Source organism: Bos javanicus, chromosome 8, assembly GCF_032452875.1.
Source record: "Bos javanicus breed banteng chromosome 8, ARS-OSU_banteng_1.0, whole genome shotgun sequence".
Lineage (NCBI taxonomy): Eukaryota > Metazoa > Chordata > Mammalia > Artiodactyla > Bovidae > Bos > Bos javanicus.
In genome coordinates this window covers 37,075,996-37,090,321 of record NC_083875.1, presented here as the reverse complement: position 1 = coordinate 37,090,321, position 14,326 = coordinate 37,075,996, and the positions used below count along the sequence as shown (strand labels likewise).

General features: G+C 38.2%; 1 protein-coding gene across 13 annotated transcripts in view; it reads right to left on the bottom strand.

Moving 5' to 3' along the window:
- The window catches only part of PTPRD (protein tyrosine phosphatase receptor type D), a 2,538,842-nt gene that overhangs the window by 81,998 nt on the left and 2,442,518 nt on the right, over positions 1 to 14,326 (bottom strand). The gene's annotated exons all lie outside the window — the stretch shown is intronic.

The window sequence follows — 14,326 nt, the reverse complement described above, 5'->3', positions numbered from 1 at the left end:
AAATATATCTTGCATAGCTATAAAGTGATATATAAATTTCTTTCTATACAGAACCATTATTTTGAGACTGAATTCAGGCTTTGATTATAAAATACTGGGAAAGTTTTTAATATCCTGCAGTGTTATAGAAATGAAAGTATTTTCTCTTTCATCATAGCATACTGACACTTTTTTAAGATATAACTTCATGGTATATGGAAACATGAGTTTAGTAATTATAGAAACATGATTTTAAATGACCAAAATCAAGTTTTCGGAACTAATGATACATTAGGTTTATATTCCCAAGATGAAATTCTTTAAAAAGCAAAAACACTTTGCTAAATTCATAGAATTTTTAAGTTATTTTCGATACTGGATATTTTCCATGCTTTTATGTTGATATCTACAACTTGAAAGTAAAATATATCCAACAGCTGTTACAATATTAAGGATGCACACATTTTGTATTATAATGGCTAGAGTTCAGCACAATAATAAACTCACAAGTGTAAAGAGTAAAGCCTATTAACAGTCATGAATAGCCTCTAAACATACAGAAATTCTCAGCAGTATAGATTGCAGCCTCTAATTTACTACAGATTATAAAACCCCCTTTCCTTTCTTAGCCTGTGCTAATCCGTATATACACTAGTCAATCAATGAACAGTATTCAGCAAAATAATTATCCATGTCTTAAAAGTCTAAAGAATAAAGTGATTAGGGGTCTTTCTAGTTTGTTCTTCCAGAGAACCTCATCAACTTCCCTGCAGAATGTACTCCTTTCCGAGTATGCTGTGAGTTAAAGGAAGTTGAAGCATTCAGATGCCCCAACCCTGTGCCTTCTCCATACAAAGCAGCTCCATTTAGTGACCAAGCCCTGTCTTAAAAACTTCTCAACTCCATCCCAAGTCTACCATTCCCTAAATGACAGTCCTTCAGTAGCTGATGTCTTCTCTAAACTCTCACTCTAATCCATTCTTTATACTGAAGCAGACATTCTAAACCACAGCTCTGAATAGGTTAGGACTGTGTTTAAAACTCTCCACAGACTCTGGGTGGCCTTTGGCTAAAACTCTGAAGTCCTTTAGCCACCATCCTACCTAGACACATTTAGTCATATTTGTATCTACAAAGATGGCTCAATAAATGGTTCAACAATTTAAAAAAAATGTTGCTGAGAAAAGTTCATAAAGAAAAATCATGGAGTAATTCTTTCTTATAGCATGGGTGTTAGAGAACAGACTTTGGAGACTGCAATGTGCAATGTATTAATTAGTTTAATACTTTAATGTTCATTATCATATGAATTAGTAATTAAGAATGTGATCGTGAAGGTACAACTACCACTGATATTCCACTTTACACTAATGAGCATTTCTGAGTACATAAGCTTTTTACACAGTATTCTCCAAAATATTCCACGAAGTTCTTAAACTCACTGATACAGAGACATTCCTTTGGTGGAAGACATTACCTCCCTCTGATGGCCTTGTTACTCAGATTATGGTCATTCATATGTGTAAATGGCATGCATTTAATTAGACCAGTGAAAATGCATCTATTAACTCAAAGACACTGTGAATTCACGGTCATTTACACTCTTGCCACATCTTTTCAGCCCTCAACATGATTTATTTGTTAACTACATAGTCAGTTAAGTCAGTTCAGTAGTTCAGTCATATCCAACTCTTTGCAACCCCATGGACTGCAGCATGCCAAGCTTCCCTGTCCATCACCAAATCCCGGAGCTTACTCAAACTCATGTCCATCGAGTCAGAGATGCCATCCAACCATCTCATCCTCTGTCGTCCCCTTCTTCTCCTGCCTTAAATCTTTCCCAGCATCAGGGTCTTTTCAAATGAATCAGTTCTTCGCATTAGGTAGCCAAAGTATTGGAGTTTCAGCTTCAACATCACTCCTTCCAATGAATATGCAAGACCATTTCCTTTAGGATGGACTGGTTGGATCTCTTTGCAGTCCAAGAGACTCTCAAGAGCCTTCTACACCACAGTTCAAAAGCATCAGTTCTTCAGTGCTCAGCTTTCTTAATAGTTCAACTCTCACATCCATATATGACTACTGGAAAAACCATAGCTTTGACTAGATGGACCTTTATTGGCAAAGTAATGTCTCTGACTTTTAATATGCTGTCTAGGTTGGTCATAACTTTTCTTCCAAGGAGCAAGCATCTTTTAATTTCATGGCTGCAGTCACCATCTGCAGTGATTTTGGAGCCCGAGAAAATAAAGTCTCTCACTATTTCCATTGTTTCCCCATCCATTTGCCATGAAGTGATGGGACTGGATGCCATGATCTTAGTTTTCTGAATGTTGAGTTTTAAGCCAGCTTTTTCACTCTCCTCTTCCACTTGCATCAAGAGGCTCTTTAGTTCTTCTTCATTTTCTGCCATAATGGTGGTGCCATCTGCATATCTGAGGTTATTGATATTTCTCCCAGAAATCTTAATTCCAGATTGTGCTTTATCCAGCCCGGTATTTTGTATGATGTACTCTGCATATAAGTTAAATAAGCAGGGTGACAATATACAGCCTTGACGTACTCTTTTCCCAATTTGAAACCAGTTTGTTGTTCCATGTACAGTTCTAACTGTTGCTTCTTGACCTGCATACAGATTTCTCAGGAGGCAGGTCAGGTGGTCTGGTATTCCCATCTCTTGAAGAATTTCCCACAGTTTGTTGTGATCCACACAGTCAAGGCTCTGTAAAGTATACAACTTGGTAATGGAAACATAAGTTGTATATCATGTATGTCAATATATTTAGGCTTAAAGTGCGACCCATGAGATGAAGACTTGTAGGCAACAGGATAATGATAGTAATACCTGCCAGGTGATTATGCTTTTCCATGCAGGACCCTGTTTAAATTTCACACGTTTTACGAGATTTAGTATTATTTTTTTCTCCATTACGAAGATAAGGAAATGGAAGTAAAGAAAGACTAATTCAATCAATTTTACTGAGGGACTTCTCTGCGGCAGGTGTTTTGGTTGTTAACTAGTTTGGTCACATGGTGAAATTCCATACGTTAACCCTGTAACCCAGGTTTGGGTGATTTCAAAATCCACTGATTATTAACAGCTGGTAATTCCTAATCCATGGCGCCACTTCACTATCTAGAAAGCCACTGCAAAGTAAAGAAGCCCATCCTTTATCTTATCAGTCCAAATATTTCTAACTGATCATCCTGCGTTTATGACCAGGCCACTCAAGATGCCTGTTCTCTTGCTCTCTATATATTCCCTGATCCACCAATGCCTGCTTCATCTACCCCTATTCAGAGTCTGACCTTCCTACATGCTTGCCCCAGGCTGCAGCCAATGATTGTTCTAATCTTCAGATAAAAGCATCTCCACCTGATGGTTTATCAGAGAGAAGGTTAGGGGCCTGCCCCCTCTGCTAGTTTCCCTGGCAACCTGAAGTCAGTTCACCTGTAACTAGTTACCATCCCCTCCCCCATCGTGAAGGCTGCTGCCATGTTCTGCCCATTACTGTCTGCTGTCTGCACTCAGTGGGGTGTTGCTCCAGGACCCTGCTTCAGACATGTAAGTCCCCCCATTCATTAAACCACTGATGTCTCTGTTGCCAACTCCAGGCTCTTTTTTCAGTCGTGAGGCTGGGCAAGCACAGGTCTGGCGGCCCTGCAGGGTGAAGCCCAACAACTGGTAGAGTGACCAGGAGACTGTGGAAACTCCTATGAGTACCAGGATGCTGGGAAGGAAGGCCTGGGAATGGGAAGCTGTGGGCCCATCTTCTGATATGTGGGGCCTGAAAGTTGCCGATATGGTCCTGGGGTGGCTGTCCACTAATGGGGAGCCTGAAAGTTGCAGGGGTGATTCTGGGGTGGCCGTCGACCTGTCTGTGGGGCCCTGTGGTAGTTGTTGACGAATGGGGGCCACGAAGAGAGTACAGAGAACTCACAGACACCCCAAGGCTGTTGGGGAGATGTTGGCTCCTATTACAGTGGGATAAAAGTGGCGGGTGGCTGTGGGCTGGCTGTTGGTTTTTTTTGTGTTCAGAAAGTTGAGGAGGCTGAGCTAACAGCCTAGTTGAAGGTTAACTTTAAGTGTTGATTGGAGTTCCTCTCAAAAGTGAGCCATGTGAAAGTGAGTGAATGATACATATTATTGTCTATTACTGCTATTTATTTAAAGTGAACTGGTTACTTAGAAACCGAAAAACAACAACAAAAAAAATCCCTGAAAATGTCCAAAGTGGGATTCTTTTGACATTATAAACTGGTTTTTGTGTATGCGTTAAGAGGAAGTTAGCTTTCTAGAAGGAATTGGTATTTCTCTTCTTTTTCCTTTGATATTAAGTAATGGACCTGGGTTCACAGGAACTTTAATCATCTGATCCCTGAGAGTGAAGAAAAAATAAAAGTAAAGAGGCCTTTTTAAACTCTGGCTGGAAAACTGTGAAATCTGTTTCTATATAGATATATATCTGTGTGTACCTTAGAAATGGGTCTCTGCCTCTAACGGGCATGGTCAGGATTGGTTTGTGGATGAGCTGTTTAACTGGATTAAAAGAAATTAAGTGTGTATATAAATTCAGTGATATCTCTGTTGTTGACTCTGGGCTTTCTCTTTGGTGTTGAAGTGGGGCGAGTATAGGCCTTGTAGGCAGGTGCCGGGTGCAGCCCAACAGTGTCATTCTGGGGCAATTACATAAGAGATCAAGTTTTAAAAATGAGGCTGGCTTCACATGGATGATAAAGCAGATGGGATGCGGCTTACATTTATACTCATTTTACACGGATCAAACAAACATTGATTAAATAATGCTGACTTGTCTTTGTGCAACACACACTCATCCATCTGTATCTGTCTGTCTGACTGAACGTTCAGCAATACACAGCCTAGGTCATTATTTTGGAGCTTGTCAGGATGCTGAGAGCAGTAAACTCAGTAAAAAAGCATAACTACTGAAAGTAGATGAAGTATAAGAAGAGATTTTATACTAAAAACATTGAGGAAAATCAAAATTTCAATTATCCATGTTAATGAAGCAAATATATCATGGATGCTGCTGCTGCTGCTGCTGCTGCTAAGTCACTTCAGTCGTGTCTGACTCTGTGCGACCCCAGAGATGGCAGCCCACCAGGCTCCCCTGTCCCTGGGATTCTCCAGGCAAGAACACTGGAGTGGGTTGCCATTGCCTTCTCCAACGCATGAAAGTGAAGTCGCTCAGTCGTGCCCGACTCTTAGCAACCCCATGGACTGCAGCCTACCAGGCTCCTCCGTCATGGGATTTTCCAGGCAAGAGTACTAGAGTGGGGTGCCATTGCCTTCTCCTATCATGGATGAATAGGACTCCAATATTCAAAACCCAATGTTCAGGCTCTCCTTAGTGCTAAATGATGACACCATTGTTTTGCTTCTTTGTTTTCTGGCTTCTCTTGTTGAGATCTTACCAAGGAAGAATGAAATGGCCAAATGGACAAGGAGCAACACCGGTCTTAAGTGATATAGGAGTTACATCTTGGCTAATCCATCATGACCACACACCTACCTACTATAAAATTAGGCTGAGGTCTCCCTAATATTATTCAAAACAATCTGAAATAAGCACCCTTGTTCCTAATGTTCCTAATGGATCCAGTCATTTCTTGCTGTATTTAGATTTATTTCCTGAGTATTTGGTTTTGATTCTCCAATATTTCCACTTATCCTTCTGTGTCTGTTTACCCAGACATTGAGTGGGATCCACCTCCTTCTTGGTACTCAGTCCAAAATTCTACCCTCTTGAACTCAAATCTTGACCAGGTCATCCTCATCCTCCCCTAAGAATTTTGCAAGTTGGAAGAAGAAAGGTAGATGTATTCAACCCAAAGCTGATTAACGGACTTTTAAGTAATTTGCATGAAATGTGGACATTACATTGTCACATAATTTATAAACAACAGTGCTATTTCATAATATTTACTTTTGTTTCTCCAATCAGTTTGGCCCTTCAAGGTGTGCTAGATGAACCCTATGTGGTATTTAAAACTTTACCAAGATGCCAAACCATTCTGCACTGCCTCTCTGTCTGCACACTTGGTACATTACACAGGCCCCTTCAGACATGTAAGTCCTCCATCCATTAAACCACTGATGTCTCTGTCACTGACTCTGGGCTCTTTCTTTGGTCTTGAGGCTGGGCAAGCACAGGTCTGGCAGGCCTGCCGGGTGCAGCCCAACAACTGGCAGAGTGACCAGGAGACCTAGGAAACTCCTGTGAGTGTCAGGACACTCAACAGTTTTTGAGGATCTCAACAGTTTTTGACTGAATCTAACAGAAGATGGCTAGCCATCTTCAACTCAACGGCTTAACCATACTGAGAAAAAGTGACAAAATAAAAGGAAAATCTCCTTGTAACTTAGAGAAGGGAAAACCCCAAATAAACACCTGCTAATATCAAATACTTTGAATCTATGCAGTCTTTAACTTGATGGTCTGAAATTTCTAATTTTTTCTTTAATCAACTGTAACTTCACCTTAAAATAGATAAGAGAAAAATATAAGTGGAGATAAAAGCTACCTTTAACTTACGGATTTACCATTTTCCCCTGTGTTCTTGATGAAAAGTTAGAATTAAAATATATAAGTATTTTATACTGTAAGTAACACTTATGGAACATTTAGTTTTCATTTACATTTCTTTGTGCTTTACCTATCTCCCATCATTTTATCTTCACAAAGACTCTGGAAGTAGTTTCCATCATTATCACAGTTCTGTTGATGAGAAAACTAAGGTGTAGAGAAGTTAAATTACTTTCTCAGCTTCAGACAGCTACTAGGGAGAGAACTTAGATTTGGAGCCGAGGTATTCTGCACCCCGCCCCCTTCCCCTGCCCTCATCTAAGTGACTAGCCACCATGATATGTGTCGTCTCTGGCCAAGCTGGAAAAGGCTTCTGGACTGTTTCACACATGCCTTTCAACTCTTCTCCTGAAACACAATGGAAAATCTAGGAACAAAAGTTTCTGCAGTGCTTCTGATCTGTATTTATAATTTTAAATTCAAAACAAGAACGTGCTCATAAATTTGCAAATCGGATTACAGTCATTGAGTAAAATTACATCTTGATATGAGAGTGACCTTTTTTGACAAAGCTGAAGTCATTTTACAGCAAAGCTCTTAAATATGGTTTAAAATTTCAATTTCTCTATCCAGAAGAAAAATATAATTCACATGTGCAGAACACCATACAAGTCGCTCTGTGTTCCATTTTTCATTCTACCAAGAGAAAACCTCAAAATATTCCCTTTAGAAACTCAAAAGAGAAACCACAAAAAAGATACATCCTGTTTTTGTAAGTTTTGAAACTAACAACATTTAATTATATAGAACTAAAAAAACAGCTACTTGTCTAGCCAAACTATGGGTCAGACTAAGTATTCTTTATACAGGGAGATGAACTTTCATTGACCTTAACCTTCAGAAAAATACTATCTTTCCACATAGTTCCCCATCAATAGGTTCATTTGGTCTTCACTGTGGTTTGCCCCCAGATATTCTCAAGTTTTTATTTATTTATTTAGGTTTAGAAGAAGAATATGCCCTTGACTATATATTTTTGCAATGAAGCCTTTTAAATTTTTTTAATTTAATTCTCTTTTGGGCATGTTTTTCTTTTTTAAACTTGAAATATAGTTGATTTAAAATGTGTCAGGTATATATCAAAGTGATTCAGTTATACATAGGTATATTCTTTTTCCAGATTCAGTTTCTATTCAGTTTTTGTTTTGTAAAGAAGTTCATTTGTATCATATTTTAGATTCCACATGTAAATGATGTCATATTTGTCTTTGTCTAACTCACTTTATTTAGTATGATAACTTCTAGGTCTACACGTGATGCTGCAAATGGCATTATTACATTCTCATTTTTATGGTTGAGTAGTATTCCATTGTATGTTTGTATATGTGTGTGTGTATATGTGTGTGTATGTGTGTGTATATATATATATATATATATACACACACGCATACCACATCATCTTTATCTACTTATCTGTTGATGAACATTTAGGTTGCATCCATGTCTTGGCTATTGTAAATAGTGCCATTATGAACACTGGGGTGCAGGTATCTTTCCAAGTAGTTTTTTTCCAGATATATGCCCAGGAGTGGGATTGCTGGATCATATAGCAGCTTTTTTTTTTTTTTTTAGTTTTTAAAGAAATTTCTATACTGCTATATACCAATTTACATTCCTATCAACAGTGTAGGGGAGTTCCCTTTTCTTCACACCCTCTCCAGCATGTATTATTTGTAGGCTTTTTAATGATATGGCCATTCTGATTGGTGTGAGGTGATACTGCATTTTAGTTTAGATTTGTATGTGTCTAATAATGCCAAGCATCTTTTCACCTTGGCCATATGTATGTCTTCTTTGGAGAAATGTCTGTTTGGTCTTCTGCTCATTTTTCTATTGGGTTGATTATTGTTGCTATGGAGTTGTATGAACTGTTGTATATTTTGGAAATTAAATCCTTATTGGTTGCATGACTTACAAATTTCGTCTCCCAGTCCATAGGCTGTCTTTCCATTTTGTTTATGGTTTCCTTTGCTGGGCCAAAGATGACAAGTTTGATTAGGTCCCATTTGTTTATTTTTATTTCTATTGCTTTGGGAGACTGAACAAAGAAAATATTGCCAAGATTTATTTTAGAATGTTTGATTATGTTCTCTCTTAGGAGTTATGTCATGTCTTCTGTGTATGATGTCAGGGTATGTTCTAACTTCACTGATTTATGTGTAGCTGTCCAGCTTTCCCAATACCACTTGCTGAAGAGACTCTTTTTCCCATTGAGTATTCTTTCCTTCTTTGCTGAAATTTAATTGATTATAGGTGTATGAGTTTATTTCTGATTTCTCTACTCTGCTCCATTGATCCACCTGTCATTTGTGAGCCGATACCACCATTTTGGTTACTGTAGCTTTGTAGTATTCTTTTAAGTCTGGCAGGATTATGCCCTCAATTTTGTTCTTTTCCCTCAGGACTGCTTTGGTAATTCTGGGTATTTTACAGTTCCATATAAATTTTAGAATTATTTATTCTAGCTCTGTGAAAAATGTCATGGGTAATTTGGTAGGGATCATACTAAATCTGTAGATTGCTTCGGGTAGTATGACCATTATTAACAATATTAATTCTTCCAATCCAACATCATGGTATATTTTTCCATTTCTTTGAATCATTGTTAATTTCCTTTATCAGTGTTTATAGTTCTCAGTATATAAGCCTTTTATCTCTTTGGTCAGGATTATTCCTAAGTATTTTATTTTGTTTTTTAAAAGGGATCTTTTTTTAACTTTCCCTTTCTGATATTTCATTGTTAATGTAAAGAAATGTAGCCAATTTCTGTATGTTATTCTGCCTTGCTAAGGTAGCAGAATACCTTGCTAAGGTATATCCTGCTACCTTGCTAAGTCTATTGATCAATTCTAGTATTTTTTGTGTTGAGGTTTTAGGATTTTCTACATATATTATCCTACTGTTGACATATAATGACAAGTTTACCTCCTCCCTTCCAACTTGGATACCTATTATTTCTTTTCCTTGTCTGATTACTGTGGTTAGAACTGTCAATACTATGTTGAATAAAAATGGGAAGAGTGGGCATCCTTGTCTTGTTCCGGATTATAGCAGAAAGGGTTTAAGTTTTTCACCATTGAATACTATGTTAGCTGTGGGTTTGTTGTAAATAGCTTCTATTGTGTTGAGATATGCTCCCTCTATTACCACTTTGGTGAGAGTTTTACCATGAATGAATGTTGTATTTTATCAAATGCTTTTTCTGTGTCTATTGAAATGATTATATGGTTTTGTGTTTAATTGATGTTGAATATCCTATTGCTTGATTGATGTATGTTGAACCATTCCTGTGATCCTAGGATGACTCCAACTTGATCGTGGTATATGATCTTTTTCATGTGTTTTTGGTTTCAGTTTGCTAATAATTTGTTGAGATTTTTTTTTTTTTGGCATCTATATTCACCAGAGAGATTAGTCAATAACTTTGTCTTTTGGTAGTATCTTTGGTTTTGGTATCGAGTTGGGTGATGGTGGCTTCATAGAATGACTTTGGGAGTGTTCCTTCCTCTCCACTCTTTTGGAAGAGTTTGAGAAGGATAAGTATAAGTTCTTCTATGTCTGTTGGATACAACTCCTTATTGAAGCCATCTAGTCCTGGACTTCTGTTTGCTGAATTTTTTTTAAATTATAGATTCTATTTCACTTCTAGTGGTAAGTTTGTTCAAATTATCTTTCCTCTTGATTCAGTTTTAGGTGGGCTGTATATTTCTAGAAACTTGTCCAGTCTAGCTCGTCCAATTGGTATTTAATTGCTCATGGTTTTCTCTTATGGTTTTTGTGTTTCTATGTCATTGGTTGTTATTCCTCCTCTTTCTTATTTTTGCTTATTTGGGTCCTCCCTCTTTTCTTCTTGGTGAGTCTAGACAGAGATTTGCTGATTTTGTTTAACCTTTCAAATAGTTCTTGATTTTATTGACTTTTTCCCATTAAAAAAAAACACTTTATTTATTTTTTCTCTGATCTTTATTGTTTCCTTCCTTCTGCTGACTTTAGGTTGTTACTTTTTTCTAATTTTTTTTTGGTGGTAGGGCAGTTTTATTTGTTTTGGGGTTTTTTTTTGGCGGGGGGGGGAAGAGTGCTGTAGCTGTGAACTTCCCCCTAAGGATTGCTTCTGCTGCCTCCTATAGACTCTGTCTTGTGTTTTCACTGCCATCTGTCTCAAGATATGTATTTTTAATTTCCTCTTTTTCATCATTGACCCACTATTTTTTGTTTGTTTCCTTTAGTAGAATATTGTTCAGTCTCTATGTAATCATTCTTTTTTCTCCTTTTTCTGTGGTTAATTTCTAGTTTCATGCCACTGTGGTCAGAAGATATTTGAAATAATTTCTAAAATTTGTTGTGGCTTATTTTGTGTCCTACTATATGGTCTCTCCTAGAGAATGTTCCATGGCCACTTGAAAATAATATGTATTTTATTTTTACTTTTTTGGATGCAGGGTCCTGAAAATATCAATTATGTCAAGCTGCTCTATTGTGTTATTTAGGGCCTCTGTTGCCCAGTGGACATGGAATATTCTCTAGGAGAGACCACAAACTAGGAGACAAGGTCAGTTCAGTCATCTGTGTCTGACTGTGACACCATGAATAATAGCATGCTAGGCTTCTCTGTCCATCACAAACCCCCAAAGTCTGCTCAAACTCATGTCCATTGAGTCAGTGATGCCATCCAACCATCTCATCTTCTGTTATCCCCTTCTCCTGCCTTCAACTTTCCCAGCATCAGGGTCTTTTCCAATGAGTTGGTTCTTTGCATGAGGTGACCAAAGTATTAGAGCTTCAGCTTCAGCATCAGTTGTTCCAATAAGTTCAGGATTGATTCCTTTAGGATGGACTGGTTTGATCTCTTGTAGTCCAAGGGACTCTCAAGTGTCTTCTTCAACACCACAGTTCAAAAACATCAACTCTTCGGCGTTCAGCTTTCTTTATGGTCCAACTCTCACATCAATACATGACTATTGCAAAAACCATAGCTTTGACTAGTGGACCTTTGTTGGCAAAGTAATGTCTCTGCTTTTTAATATGCTGTCTAGGTTTGTCATAGCTTCTCTCCACAAGAGCAAGTGTCTATTAATTTCATGGCTGCAGTCACCATCTACAGTGATTTTGGAAACCAAGAAAAGAAAGTCTGTCACTGTTTCCATTGTTTCCCCCTCTATTTGGCATTGAGTGATGGGACCATGGTCTTCATTTTTTGAATGTTGAGTTTTTAGCCCACTTTGTCACTCTTCTCTTTCATCAAGAGACACTTAGTTCCTGTTTGCTTTCTGCCATTAGAGTGGTGTCATATGACTATTTGAGGTTATTGATATTTCTCCTGGCAATCTTGATTCCAGCTTGTGCTTCATCCAGCTCGACATTTCACATGATGTACTCTGCATATAAGTTATATAAGCAGGGTGACCATATACAGCCTTGACATACTCCTTTCCCAATTTGGAACCAATCCGTTGTTCCATGTCCAGTTCTAACTGTTGTTTCTTGACCTGCATACAGATTTCTCAGGAGACAGGGAACATGGTATGGTATTCCCAACTCTTGAAGAATTTTCCATGGTTTGTTGTGAGCCACAGTCAAATGCTTTGGCATAGTCGATAAAACAGAAGAAGATGTTTTTAATATCTCTCTTGCTTTTTTCTATGATCCAACGAATGTTGGCAATTTGATCTCTGGTTTCTCTTCCTTTTCTAAAATCCAGCTTGAAGATCTGGAAGTTCTTGGTTCATGTACTGTTGAAGCCTCGCTTGGAGAATTTTGAGCATCTCTTGTGGCTCAGCTGGTAAAGAATCCACCTGCAATGTGGGAGACCTGGATTCGATCCTTGGGTTGGGGAGATCCCCTGGAGAAGGGAAAGGCTGACCCCTCTAGTATTCTGGCCTGGAGAATTCCTTGGACTGTACAGTCCACGGGGTTGCAAAGAGTCGGACACGACTGAGCGTCTTTTACTCTCACTTTCTTTGGCTGGTGTGTGAGATGTAGTTGTGTGGTAGTTTGAATATTTTGGGGATTGCCTTTCTTTGGGATTAGAATGAAAACTGACCTTTTCCAGTCCAAAACTCCAGTCCACGGCTGAGTTTTCTAAATTTGCTGGCATATTGAGTGCAGCACTTTCACAGCACCATCTTCTAGGATTTGAAATAGATAAACTGGAATTCCATCACCTCCACTTTCTTTGTTCGTAGTGATGCACTTGACTTCACACTCCAGGATGTCTGGCCCTAGGTGAGTGATCACCCCATCATGGTTATATGGATCATAAAGATCTTTTTTTGTATAGTCCTGTGTATTCCTTGTCATTCCTTCTTTCTGTCTTCTGCTTCTGTTAGGTTCATACCATTTCTGTCCTTTATTGTGCCCATTTTTGCATGAAATGTTCCCTTGATACCTTTAATTTTCTTGAAGAGATCTCTAGTCTTTCCCATTCTATTGTTTTCCTCCATTTATTTGCATAGATCACTGAGGAAGGCTTTTTTAAATCTCTCCTTGCTATTCTTTGGAACTCTGCATTTGGATGCGTATCTTTTCTTTTCTCCATTGCCTTTAGCTTCTCTTCTTTTCTCAGTTATTGGTAAGTCCTTCTCAGACAACCATTTTGCCTTTTTGCATTTTGTTTTCTTGGGGATGGTCTTGATCACTCCCTCCTGTACAATGTTATGAACTTCCATCCATAGTTTTTCAGGCACTCTGTCTATCAGATCTAATACGTTGAATCTATCTGTCACTTCCACTGTATAACTGTAAGAGAGTTTTTTAGGTCACACTGGAATGGTCTAGTGGTTTACCCTAGTTTCTTCAATTTAAGTCTGAATTTGGCAAAAGGGAGTTCATGACCTGAGCCACAGTCAGCTCCCATCTTATTTCTGCTGACTATAAAGAGCTTTTCCATCTTTGGTTGCAATGAACATAATCAACCTGATTTCAGTATTGACCATGTGGTGATGTCCATGTGTAGAGTCATCTCTTGTGTGTTGGAAGAGGGTGTTTGCTATGACAACAACAACAAGTTTAAGGTAGAAATTATTTAAAACATCTTTTCTGACCACAGTGGCATGAAACTAGAAATCAACCACAGAAAAAGGAGCAATAACAGTGATTACATAGAGACTGAACAATATGCTAGTAAAAAACAAAAATAACGTGTCAACGATGAAAAAGAGGAAATTAAAAAATGTCTTGAGATAAATGACAGACCGATTTTCTGTCTGGATGATATGTCCATTGATGTAATGGGGTGTTAATGTCTGCCGGTATATCCGTATTGCTGCCAATTTCTTCTTATCTACTTAGGTGCTCATGTATTGGGTGCTTATATGTTAATGAATGTAATATCCTCTTCTTGTATTGATCCTGTTATCAATATACAGTGTCCTTCTTTATCTTTTTCTATGGCCTTTGTTTTAAAGTCTATTTTGTCTGATAGGAATATTGCCACCTTTGCTTTTTTGTCATTTCCATTTGCGTAAAATGTCTTTTTCTTTCTATCCCCTCACTTTCAATCTATGTGTGTCCTTCGCCCTGAAGTGGTCTTGTAAATAGCATATTGTAGGCTCTTGTTTTATTATTCAAACTGCCACTCTATCTTTCGATTGGAGCATTTAGCCCATTGACATTTAAGCACCCCAAGGACTGTAGCCAGCCAGGCTCTTCTGTCCATGAGATTTCCCAGGGAAGAATACTGGAGTGGGTTGCTATTTCTTTTTCCAGGGGATCTTCCCAACACAGGGATCTAACCTGTGTCT